The 12588-nt window shown below is 45.8% G+C and overlaps 2 pseudogenes; both read left to right on the top strand.

Annotated features, from left to right (window-relative positions):
* Positions 1-205: 205 nt before the first annotated feature.
* On the top strand, positions 206-823 carry LOC118548885 (small ribosomal subunit protein eS8 pseudogene; annotated as a pseudogene).
* Positions 824-2723: 1900 nt separating this feature from the next.
* Positions 2724-3348, top strand: LOC118548892 (large ribosomal subunit protein uL22 pseudogene; annotated as a pseudogene).
* The last annotated feature ends 9240 nt before the right edge of the window (positions 3349-12588 follow it).

Below are 12588 nucleotides of genomic sequence, written 5' to 3'. Positions count from 1 at the left end.
CTGCAGGAGGAGGGTGCGTTTGGCAGGGAGGCAGATGCATCCTACAAGTTTCAGTCTCAGGAATTTCAGGTTGACAGAGAGAAGTCAGTGAAGAGGTGAGTGCTTTGTGTTCACTCCTGAAAAAAAAAATTATTAGAAAAAAAAGAGAGGAGAGTCAGATATTGAAATGTGATGAAAGGCTCTTTTGCAGCCCGTGCCGAGAGCGATGGGCATCTCCCAGGACCACTGGCACAGACGCTTCAGGACTGGGGGCAAGAGAAATCCTTACCACAAGAAGCAGAAGTATGGGCTGGGACGCCTCGCTGCCAACACTAAGCTTGGCATACACACAGTCCACGTTCGGGGAGGCAATAAGAAGTACCATACCTCGAGGCTGGACGTGGGAAAATTCTCCTGGGATTCCAAGTGTTACACGCACAAAACAAGGATTGTTGACGTTGTCTACAATGCATCCAACAACGAACGGGTCCGCCCCAAGACCCTGGTGAAGAACTGGGTCACGCTCATTGAGAGCACACCGTACCCACAGTGTACGAGCCCCACTGCGCACTGCCCCTACGCCACAAGAAGGGGGCCAAGCTGACTCCTGAGGAGGGAGAGATTTTAAACACAAAACGATCAAAGCAAATTCAGAAGAAATATGATGAAAGGAAAAAAGAATGCCAAAATCAGCAGTCTTCTGGAGGCGCGGTTCCAGCACGGCAAGCTTCTGGCGTGCCTGGCTTCGAGACCAGGCCAGTGTGGCCGAGCAGATGGCTATGTGCTAGAGGGCAAGGAGCTAGAGTGCCATCTGAGGAAAATCAAAGTCCAGAAAGGCAAATAAATCTTCCTCTCTTCTATCTTTGGTCATGTAAAAAAGGCGTTTATTGTTAAAAAAAAAATGTGATGAAAGGAAGGTGGGCAGGGTGTCAAAGGAGAATGGGAAGAACAGATGAAAGGCTCAGCATCCTTCAGGAGTAAGAGGTCAAGGGCCTCAGTGGCTTGCCCCATGAACCGGGTCATAGTCCAGACCTGGCATCGGCACGGTACAGAATGCCCACTGGCTGCTCAGTCAGCCAAGACTCATGTTTCCAGAAATACACCATGTCACTCTCTGACTCCTCCTCTGTGTTGGCCGTATTTGTCCTCACTGGGACTTCGGCCTTGCTCACTGCACGCAGCTGTATACTCCAGGTTTCCTCTGTCCACGAATCCACAATTAGTGGACAAATGTTTTAATCCACAGGTCATTCTTATATTTCTCTAACACTTGCTATTTTTTATCCTCAGTGACAATGTTACATTGGAATGTTCTCCCCTGGTCCATTCAAAAAACTCACTCTTTCAAAATTGACACAAGCATCTTATCCTCTATGAAACTCTACCTGATCTCCCAAAGCCAATCTATTTTGTTGCTCTTTTGAGGCCCCCTGTCCCGGGGTGGGGGAACACAATAATTATTGCCCTCATTCTTCTGTATCACGCTTTCCTTTCTACAGGTCTGGGAACTCTTCTACACGTAAACTCCTTAAGGGCAGGAACTGCCTTAATTACCCTGACTTTCTACACATTTCAGTTCCTAGCAAAGAATAGGTGCTTAGCAAATGTTTTTGAGTGGATGACTGGATGAATGGCATTCATTCATCTAAGCCCTGATTGGTTGCAAGGATGAGTAAAAAACGTACTTCATTCACAAATAGGCAAATGTAATTACAGTGGAAGTACTATAAATTTTTTTCATATTATACTATTAATTAGTTTCTGCATTCTAAGAGTGACAGGGAGCACTTCCAACTGTATGGTTAATAACCAAGTGGAATAATTCAGACCCCCTTGTATGAGAACTCCCTGACCCACATTCCACACTTACCTTGATTTTCTGACATTGGCCGTGGGTGTTAGTCAGGTAGCTGAATGATCGTTGCATGACCATCAGCTCATTTATCTCTGGAAATTGACACTGACTCTGCCGAACAAGACTTTAAAAATGCTGAGGGGAGGCACCCTCAGCACTGGGGTACAGTGTCTCGTTTGTTCGGGTGAGGAAGGCTTTCAATGACCATGATTCAGGAAGCAGGCTTGTGGCCATCTCTGCAGACCAGAGGGATGTAAGGGTCCCACCAGGAACGCATTTCACTGCATCAGGACCTCAGTCTCTGAGGAGACTCCCATCGCAGCCCTCAATAGCCAGTCTCCAGAGGCAAGTTAGATTTCCACTCATTCATGGGCAGCTTCTTCTCCAGGGCCAAGTCCTGCTCAGAACTCTCTTCATGAGGCTTAAAGGTAAAGCGGGCTTGTGCTCAGTAGACATGAGTGGAACATGTTAGTAATCAGTCAGACTGGAAGATGGGTAAGTGCAGGGAGCTGGAAGCCAAGGGCCCCTGGCCCCACCCACTTCCCCATCACTAGCCCCACCCACTTCTCCGTCACTAACTAGCCCCACCCACTTCCTCATTATTAGCCTCAGGCAAGTTACTTAACTTCTCTGAGCCTCACCCTTCTTTTTTGCAACATGGGAGTCAAAATAGCATTTCTGCTCATCTTCCAGAATTGTTATGGGGATTAAATGAAACAAAGACTGTATACTTAACTAAAATACCAGTCTGTTTTGCTTCTTGTTGTATCCCTAGGGCCTCACTGAGAGCCTGGGACATAGAAGGAGCTCAGATCCTTGGAGAAGTTGATGGCCCTTTGAGGGACAGAAGAGCATCATAGTGGCTCTTCCTCTTCCCCTAAGTGGCCTGAGGTGACCTCTGAAAATGGCTCGCTATTCGCTTGACCCAGAAAACCCTACGAAATCATGTAAATCAAGAGGTTCAAATCTTTGTGTTCACTTTAAGAACACATGTGAAACTGCCCAGGCCATCAAGGGTATGCATATCCGAAAAGCCACCAAGTATCTGAAAGACATCACTTTACAGAAGCAGTGTGTGCCATTCTGTCGATACAATGGTGGAGCTGGTAGGTGTGCCCAGGCCAAACAGTGGGACTGGACACAGGGTTGGTGGCCCAAGAAGAGTGCTGAATTTTTACTGCACATGCTTAAAAATGCAGAGAGTAATGCTGAACTTAAGGGTTTAGATGTTGATTCTCTGGTCATTGAGCACATCCAGGTGAACAAAGCCCCCAGGATGTGGCGTAGAACGTACAGGGCTCATGGTTGGATTTACCCATACATGAGCTCTCCCTGCCACATTGAGATGATCCTTACTGAAAAAGAGCAGATTGTTCCTAAACCAGAAGAGGAGGTTGCACAGAAGAAAAAGATATCCCAGAAGAAACGGAAGAAACAAAAACTTACGGCCCAGGAGTAAATTCTGCAGAATAAATGCAAATAAAAATAAAAAGAGAGAGAGAAAAAAAAAAGAAGAGCATCATAGTGTGTATGACTCCAACTGGCCTAGTTCAAATCCTAGCTCCACCTCTTTCGAGATATGTAGACCTTGAGTGAGTCACTTAAATTGTCTGTCACCGAGTCTCCCCTAATATGAACATCTTAAAGAACCATGGGACATTTGTCAAAACTAAGAAATTAACATTATACATCATGTTGACTAAACTGCAGGCTTGTTTTGTGTGTCACCAGTTTTTCCACTAATGTCCTTTTCCTCTTCCAGGGTCCTGTGTCTTTAGTCTCATCCCATCTGGGGCAGTTTCTCAGTCTTCCTTTGTTTTCTATGACCTTGAGGGTTTTGAGGAGTACTGGTTAAGCACTTTGTAGGCTGTTCCTCACCTTAGGTTAGCCTGCTGTTTTCCCCACGATTAGATTGGGACTATGGGTTTTGGGAGAAACACCACAGCAGTGAGGTTCGGAGCCTACACTTTGATGAGAAATCTCTGTCTTTGCTGTCTTTTGCGTCTCCTTAATTTCTTTTCCTCTCTTTTGTAATTATCACCCTTCCCCCACTTCCCAAAATGGACTTGCAATCTGAGGAAACCAAAGGGTAAGAACCAAGTTGGGCTTTGAAGGGAAATTAGAATTTGGAGGTGATCAGGCATTTTGCTTGCCTGAGTCTCCATCATACTCGACAGGCCTCAGCCCACCACGAGGATATACCCTCCCTTACTCCAACCCACTCCTCCAGTTTGTGGGAATTGGGGAGAGGTTTTGTGTTGACACATGGCATACATTGAGTTTTATCTTCATTTCAAGTGCAGGTGCTACCATTTCAGTGATTCCCTGTGGGTCTCCTGCTCCTGCTTCTCAGAACGCCCATGCCTGCCCCTGTGCACACTCCGATTGTGCCCTCTATAACCCAGATCTCGTGCCGCCTCGCCTCTCCAAAGCCAGGCTGGAGTTCAAGGTGGGAATCCGGGTAGATGTACAGACACAATGGAAGACACATGTGGTGAGGGATTCTGGAAGAAGGCTCAGCACCTGGGCTAATGGTGAGGCCTCTGGGTAGGTGCCCACACTTCATTTCTGGTCTTCAGTGCCAGAAGAATTATGCTGATGCTCAACCAACCTCAACCCCACTCTTAGGTCGCGTATCATATGTCACTGCTGTCCTTACTACCCCCATCAGACGCTCTAAGGTCATGAAGGAAGATAAGAGGGAGAGGACTTGACTGCCCATAAATCTTTGAAATGCAGGAACTTTCAGGTTGGGATTTCCATATTTAAAATTTATGACAATAAGAGGACTTGGTTTCTAGTCCCACATCTGCCTCTCCTGGAACCACTGCATTTACCCAAGGCTGCAGAGGGAGGGAGAGAGAATGAGGATGGAGTGTGTGTGTCCAAGTGACTGTGGACAGCAAGGTTGCCAAGGGTGCTGCCCCTGCTCTACCATAGCTGCAATCTCGCAGTGTCCCCTCCCAGCACGCACCTCCCCCCTCCAATTGCCCCTGCTGGAGCCCACATTTCCCGAGCCCAAGTTTGTGGAAACCCCAGCTTGGTTTCAGCCAGTGGCCCCTCTCTTCCTAGGCTTCACACCTGAATCCATGATCCAGGCCTGAGCATCAGTATATGAGACAGACACCAACTAAGTCCTCCATTCTCAGACCCTCCTCCCAAGAGCAGGTCCCTTGTGCAAGCAGCAAGAGAAAAAAGGGAAGGGAGAAATCTGAGAGCCAAAAGTCACCCAGCCTCCAGGTAACTACCATCGCCGCAAAAGAGAAATCCTTCAGGGCTCAGGCTCTGGCAGGCTCCTGTCGCCTCCATCCCAGCTCTAGGCTTCTCTGACCTGCTCTCCCACACCAGGCAATGCTGCCGAGCTGGGAAGAAGAATCCTTTGAAATAGATGATCCCCAAATGCATTGCATGAGAATTGATAAATAATTCAACCTTAATACAAAATGCTTTTTTTTTTAATACAAAATGCTTTTTGAGGAAGACAGTATTCTTGAAATAATTGAGGCCTAGTGCTCAAAACTCTAAATAGAAATACTTTAGCTAATGGTTATTCATCTTCTGAAATCACATTTCTTCATTTTGAAGATAGTTGAAAGATGGGGAGGGGGGAAGACCCACAAACAGGGTTGGCAAATTTCAAACTGAATATTTAATTTTCGCAGGATTTAGGCCAAAGCGCTGTGCAATTTGTAGGCTTGTGAAGGTTAAAATTCGTCAGACCACATGTTTTCTTGAGTTGCAAAATCATGACTGGGGGCTTAACGCAGGACGTCTTCAGCAGCAAATATTTGTTGGGGGAAAAGCCTTGTTTTAAACATAAGAAAGAAAGTGAAACTGATATTCTTCATGCATTTCTTTGAGCTGTAGCCTGGTCTGGCATTCATTTAAACCAAATATTCCTGCTGCTTTGCCTCTGCTGTGGCAGGACAGATCAGAAAGGGCCCAAGAAGGATCCATCAACTGTGAGCATTCAGAGCTGCTTGATGTGGATTCAGGCAGAACGTACTGGAGAACATCCCCAAATTATGTGTTCCGTGTTCAAAGAAACCACAGTTTCTGTTAGCTCCCCTCCACCCCAGTTTCACCAAAGGCAGCATGCTATGATGATAGGAGAATGGGCTGCGGGGGGGGATCAGTGTCTGAGGTTCAAGTCTGGGCTCCTTTGCTTGCTAACCGTGTGATCCTGGGTAAGTTTCTTGCTTTCCAAGTCTCCGTTTCCTTGTTTGTGAAATAGGGCAAATTATTCCCACCTTTCAAAGTCATCGTGAGTAGAGATGACAGTTTCCACCAGGGAAGCCCCCAGTATAGCTGCTGGAAGGTATGTAATAGGCGTCCTTTGAGTTCTGCACTGTAGAATGCTGCTTTTTCGTTGTTTATGCAGTTGGGCTATGATGAAACAGAAGAATCTTCTAGAAAGCGAGCCCTTGTCCATTCCACTGGCTCAGTCCCACCAATTATGACTGAAGGGTACTGAGAAATTTTATGGACATATTGCTTTTCGTCCTGCAGCTCAGAACTCAGGGTTGCATCCTGGTCTGACTCACTACAGGACAGACTGTGGGGAGCACAGTAGTCTGGGCCCACTCAAAAGTTTTTATCCTCATAGGTCTTTTTTCAGTGCTTTACCCTCACTTCTGAACGCCTTGTGGGATCTCTGCCTTCTATGGTTCTGAGGCTTGATGCTCCACATGACTTGCTCTTAGGACTGGCTTCAGATACAGGACTCCATGATCCAGTTTCCACTTAATTTATTCTACCCTCTACTGACTCCAGCAACTCTCTGGCCTCACTGAGATGCCCAATCCATTGGCCCTGATATGTTCTCACTAATCCCACCTTCCTCATGGCCCCAAGCTCTGGTTTCTTGGTCAGCACCATATCCACTGCCTTGCCAAGTTCTTACCTCCCTTACCCCTTTTCTTCCATACCATGCCCTTTCAATCTAGTTAAATCTAATTATGTTTCCACTGACTCATACCTGAGGTTCTGGATGCTGCTAGGGAAAAAAAATCCCATCATAACTCTGCTGCTTGGACTCTCTTTAAATCAATGACTATAGATCTCAAATTTCATACTTTCACTTACTTCCAGAAATCTCCAAAAGAACCTCACTTTACGCTGATGAACTTGCCTCATGTTGCTCATATATGAAGCCCAACCCTTCTGCTGTGCTCTGGAGAAGCCACTGTACAGCTGGGTAAATGACATGTTGTCTTCAGGAATGGAGGGATTAAAATAGAGTCCCACTCCACATTTCAGCCCAGATTGAACTAGTTGTGGTCCTCACCCCCTTTCCAAAATTTGCCAACCAGCGATCACATCATGTTGATTTTTCTCAGCAACAATGTGTAGTGACATCTGGGCCAAGTTCTTCTCTTCCATCTTTGTGTGTTGCCTTCAGAACCACTGGAGATGGCTCATGGCTGCCTCCACTGATGGTGACCATTGTGAGGACACCAATGTCTAGTTCAGAGATTGAACTAGACATTGCTGCAGTCTCTTAGATTCATCATCTCTGGGGGTTAGAGCACTTCTGATTCCCTACAGCAGTGGGAAAGGACCCCTCTGTATCTCTGAAATCTGGTGCTATAAGTTGTTGTCCATCCTGCCTACTTCTGGGTTCCTCCTAGTTACTAAATACAGTGCCCTCCCCATTAAAGTTCTGAGAGCTTTCATTCCTCCTTCCAGAAAAGAGCAAGCATGGGATTAATCAGTTTTTTGTACTGTTTTGTGAAAACAGAAAATCAGAGTGCATCTTGCCAGATATAATATCCACTCGCCCCAATGATGGATGATGAAAGTCTGATGACCTGGTAAAATGTAGATTGTTTCTCTGAGTCTCATCCTTATGAGGGTGTCATACATTAGAAGCACAGCCCCTAATACTCCCAGTGAGAGGATTGGGACTCAGTTCCTCATTTGTTCAAAGGTTGGGCTAGAGGATTTTTAAGGGTACTTCTAGCTCTGGAATTTTAATAAACATCTTGAATGATACCATGCATAACAATACTTTTAAAACTGTTTTAGGGTCCCTGAATAGAAAATCCTAAGGAAGCATGCCCTGAGGTCCCTGAATTTGAGTCTTCAATGGCCCATCAGTTTCCTGGTACAAAAGCCAACCTACTAATAATCATAACGCCTGGGGTGCCTGGGTGGCTCAGATGGTTAAGCGTCTGCCTCCGGCTCAGATCATGATCCCAGGGTCCTGGAATCGAGTGCCACGTTGGGCTCCCTGCTCAGTGGGGAGCCTGCTTCTCCCTCTCCTTCTCCCTCTCCTTCTCCCCTGCCTCTCCCCCTGCTTGTGCTCTCTCTGTCTCTCTGTCTCTCTCTCAAATAAATAAAATCTTTAAAAAAAATAATCATAATGTCGTCCTGGTGTGTCACAGCTGGTTAAGTCACAATGGAGTCAGGAAGCAACACTTCCCACACATGTCAGTGGGGAGCAGAACTCAAGGCTAGGGTGGTAGGGGAGGGTGGTCCCTCCCTTGAATAACGATAAAAAAACAAACCTAGGTGCTGAGACTAATTTGGACATAAGTGTGTGACCTTGGGGATATCTCTCTAAGCCTTGGTTTCCTCCTTTGTAAAACAGGAATGGAAATAATTCTTACTCTGGTTGTTTCGAGGATTGATTAAGTATGTGAAGTTCTTAGCATCTGAAATCACATAATATGCAATCAACAATAATACTTATCATAATTACTGTCGAATTTTTTTTTTGAAGATTTTATTTATTTATTTGACAGAGAGAGAGAGAGAGAGAGAGAGAGAGCACACAAGCAGGGAGAGTGGCGGGCAAAGGCAGAGGGAGAAGCAGGCTCCCCACAGAGCAGGGGGAGCCTGATGTGGGACTCGATCCCAGGACCCCAGGATCATGACCTGAGCCAAAGGCAGTTGCTTAACCAACTGAGCCACCCAGGCACCCGAGTATTAAGATGAGAGGAGGGTTCCTTTTTTTTTTTTTTTTTTTAAGATTTTATTTATTTATTTATTGAGAGAGAGTGAGCAAGCATGAGCAAGTGAAAGGGCGGGGGGAGAGGGAGAGAGAGAATCTCATGCATACTCTGTTGAGCAGAGCCTGACTCGGGGTTCCATCCCAGGACCCTAAGATCAGGACCTGAGCCAAAATCAAGAGTCAGCTCCTCAACCGACTGAGCCACCCAGGTGCCCTGAGGGGAGGCTTTCTTAAAGGCTGGTGATAGATTCTGGGGAGCAAGGCCTTTGCTGGTGCTCCTGATGTCCAGGTATATGGGTGGCCACTTCTGCTTGGTAGGCTCAGCTCTAGCTATCAACCTCACATCCTCATACCCTGGACCCTCAAAACTTCTCTGCCTCAAACACAACCTTCTAGAAGACCTCATCTGCATGATTTCTGCTGTTGCGACAAAGTAAATCAGAGAGGGTGCTCCAGCTCCCTGGGAAAGGTGGGGTAGAATACACCACTGTCCTCACACCACACAGCACATGAGCTTTTCTCTTCCCCTCAAGATGACAGAAGGAGCTTTGCTCATAGACTGAAATCCCAGCTTGGCTTGGAATGGTCCTCACTGCCTCATCCCAGGTCCTGATTCCTCATGTCTTTTGGCAGCTTGAACGGTCGAAGAGCTTCCCCAGCGTTCCAGCAAAGCGTCAAACAGTCATGCTGGCTCTCACACTTTTGTATTCTTACAGAATTGTGTGAATCCGGAAGACCCTGAGCTGCTAATCCCCTTGTTGACGGCATTCTCGGTCTTTTGACTGAGAGTTAGCCCAGTGAATTTGTGGAAGTCAAAAGATATTGGACATGGGGAGATTTGGGTTTAAATCCTAACTCTGCCATTCAGTCTAACCATGTGACATTGGCAGAGAGATTTATCTTCCTGAGCCTCAGGCTTTGATTAATGAGAAGAGGCTGATAAGAGCGTCTGGGTGAGTGTAGACCTCCACTTGCTGGCAGAGATGCCCCTATTATATCTTTCGGTAAACAGGAAGTTATACGATGTTCTGTAGAGTATAATCACAGTTTTGGAAAAGGAAGATATACATTCACAGAAAAAAAGGCAATATTTACCCAAATTTTTATGGGGTTACTTCTGGGTAATAAAATGGCAGGTGGTTTGTAATTATTTTCTTTGAAGATTATTGTTTTTGTAATCAGAAAATAAAATGCAAGAGCAAAATGAAAGGTATTTACTTTTTTTAAAAAAAGATACACTTTCCTTAAGGTTTTTATAGTTTCATAGGAGGAGAGGCACAGATCTCTCTCTGCAAGGCACTCAGAGAAGGGGCAGATGAATAGCACCATCGGGGCTGCTGGGGTCAGACTTTCTTGAATCACCACAGGCCGAGGAGTGAGGAAGTCTTCAGCAAGGAAATACAACTTGAACTAGGTCTTAAGATGACAGAAGCAACTGACATGCACTTGATGATGTTAGGCAGGTGTTTAGGTAACTCACCAGCCTCAACTGCTCAGAATTCCAAAATGGTAGTGGCCAAAATCAATAAATTATCTTTACGCATCTGTACTTTGCTTGGTCTTATACTAGTCCCTATTATTTTATGTTTTTTAATAAATAAAATAATCGAAATCTTTTTAACATTAGAATTAACAATTTGGCAAATATTAAATGCTTACCAAAAAACAGCAACATTTATATACATGCTATTTAGATATACACCCTTACACATATATTTATACATTCATACACATACTTATAAATAGTTTTCTTCCTTGTCTGATGCTATAAATACCAAAACTGCAGCATGAATGGAAAAAAAAATCCAGATTCACTTGAGCCTGAGATTGGGTGCAGGCAAGAGGACAAAAAAACATGCTTTCCAGAAAGCAGTTTCCTCTGCAGCTTGGGAGCCATGGCTGGGAGTACCCCTGGATATCTGACACTGGGTGTTCCCAGTGCAAATGGAGAGGTCATCTGGAGGTGGTCACCGTGGGGCAGCTTGGCTTGGCCAGAGGTGATGGTGCCCATCCATCCCAAGAACACTGGGCACCAAGGTCTCAGCTTCTCTTTGTCTTGCCAGTTTTAGCTGTAGATGGTTACCAAGTGTCCTAGAAGATGGGACATCCAAGGGAGCTCAGGAAAGATCAAAGCAACCTATTCAGGGGAGGGGGTATGGCACAGACGGAAGTCACCAAGCACATCTGGGATCTTCCTCAAAGTTCCACATCTACCTATTCAGGTTTATCTTGCATCCCTTCTCCCTCTGCTCCACACCCAGCCAGTCTGAGCTATTGAATGTATATGTGCTTTCTTAAATCTTTGTGCCTGGAACACGTTACGACTTTTCCACATTATGTGGTTCTCTGCCTTCTGGCAAACTTATTTTCATCATTGATAACCCAGCTCAAGCTCCCTTTCCTTACTCTTGTTTGACTTCTACTTTTGTTTCAAACCTTCTTGCATTTTTAAAAATGGAAGTTATTTCTTATCTCTTTGAATATTCTAAACACAATTATTTTGACATCTTTTAAAAGACTGTTCCGTGAAATTAATTTCATCTGGTGTGAATTCCTGTTCTGATATTGGCTGTTTTCAGAGTGTTAGATTCCTTCCTGTGTTTTGGAATTTTGCAGTCTCACTTTGCATGTGATGTTTTTGTTTATTATTTTTTCTCTCTCTCCTTCTGTGTTCGCCCAGGGGCAGGGCGGGGGTGTGGTCCTCTCATTTCTCCCAAGTCCAGAACCAGATCTAATGGAAGTTCAGCTTCCAGGGTGGCATGGGGACATTCCAGATCCAGCCACAGGCCAATGGGCCCTTAGTTCTGTCCCTAGTCATGAGGCTCTTCCTTCCTTCCTTCCTTCCTTCCTTCCTTCCTTCCTTCCTTCCTTCCTTCCTTCCTTCCTTCCTTCCTTCCTTCCTTCCTTCCTTCCTTCTTTCCTTCTATAGCATTCCTAGGTCATGGTCTTCTGAGACAGTAGTCCCAGGTAATTGGGAGCAACAGGTTTTACTCAGTGAGAGGATGGTGTGGAATTTTGTCCCAGCCTGACTTCAAGCAGAGACACTGCCTGTCACCTCCATCCTGATGCTTTTACCTGCTTCCACAAGCCTGCAACTCAGCCAGATTTTCACTGGGTATTTCTGTTCTACTTCTGGTCTACCGCAAGAATATCTTGGTTTCCATAGTGACTCTGCCTTTTTTGTTCCCCTTTTGCATTTTCTCTACCTTTGCTCTGTACCATGGACAGAGAGGACATGTAGCTTTGAAGTAACTGTGCTACCTTGACCAGAGGGGTCTTCCCCCTTTGCATTACTGAATATTTTCATATGTCTGGAAATTATTCTCTGATTGAGGTATGTTCCACTCAGTCCCAGACAGAAAGACTTGATTGAAGTTTTTCCTTGTCAACTGAGAATTCCAATAATTAGCACGAGAGAAGACAGAAGATACAAGGACGTGACCATCAGTGTGGACATTCATTTCTGCCTGGAAGCGAATCGATCTTGGAAGTCCGTAGCCGGCAGCGTAGCAAATCCCTCTCCAACTAGTTAGAGTGTCCTGGGTCCCGCTGCTGTATGCAGTAGGCTGTGAGGGCAGCCTGAGCGGCCAGAGCCAGAGGAGTCCTCCTTACCAGCTGCTTGGTTGTTTCGTTGCTTCTCTGGTCCTCTCTCTGATCACAGGGATGCTAGGGAGTCTGGACACTGCGAGAGAGCAGAGGCAGTGGGACATTCCTCCTGCTCGGTTGCAGGGCTTCGTTGCCCCTGGGTGGTGGCTGGTGGTGGACAGGAAGGCACTTCCCCGATGCCCTTGCTCCTCCT

The sequence above is a fragment of the Halichoerus grypus genome, chromosome 10 (genome assembly GCF_964656455.1).
Source record: "Halichoerus grypus chromosome 10, mHalGry1.hap1.1, whole genome shotgun sequence".
NCBI lineage: Eukaryota > Metazoa > Chordata > Mammalia > Carnivora > Phocidae > Halichoerus > Halichoerus grypus.
This window is presented reverse-complemented; position numbering and strand designations above follow the sequence as displayed.